Source organism: Cucurbita maxima, unplaced genomic scaffold (genome assembly GCF_002738345.1).
Source record: "Cucurbita maxima cultivar Rimu unplaced genomic scaffold, Cmax_1.0 Cma_Scf02262, whole genome shotgun sequence".
NCBI classification, from domain to species: domain Eukaryota; kingdom Viridiplantae; phylum Streptophyta; class Magnoliopsida; order Cucurbitales; family Cucurbitaceae; genus Cucurbita; species Cucurbita maxima.
In genome coordinates, this window is record NW_019274278.1 from 1 (window position 1) to 337 (window position 337).

The following is a 337-nucleotide window of genomic DNA, read 5'->3' on the forward strand; positions in this document are numbered from 1 at the left end:
TCCAATAAGATTTCATTCTTGAACAAAAATCCATTTATTTATTTATTTCATCTATTCCATGACCGGAACAGGAGGGGATACACGTTACACCACGATTTTGAATCAGAAGAGAGATTTAAAGAAATGGAAGATCTATTCACTCTATCAATAACCGAGCCGGATCTGGTGTATCATAAGGGATTTGCCTTTTCTATTGATTCCTACGGATTGGATCAAAAACAATTCTTGAATTAGGTCTTGCATTGCAGGGATGAATCGAAAAAGAAATATTTATTGGTTCTACCTCCTATTTTTTATGAAGAGAATGAATCTTTTTATCGAAGGATCAGAAAAAAAT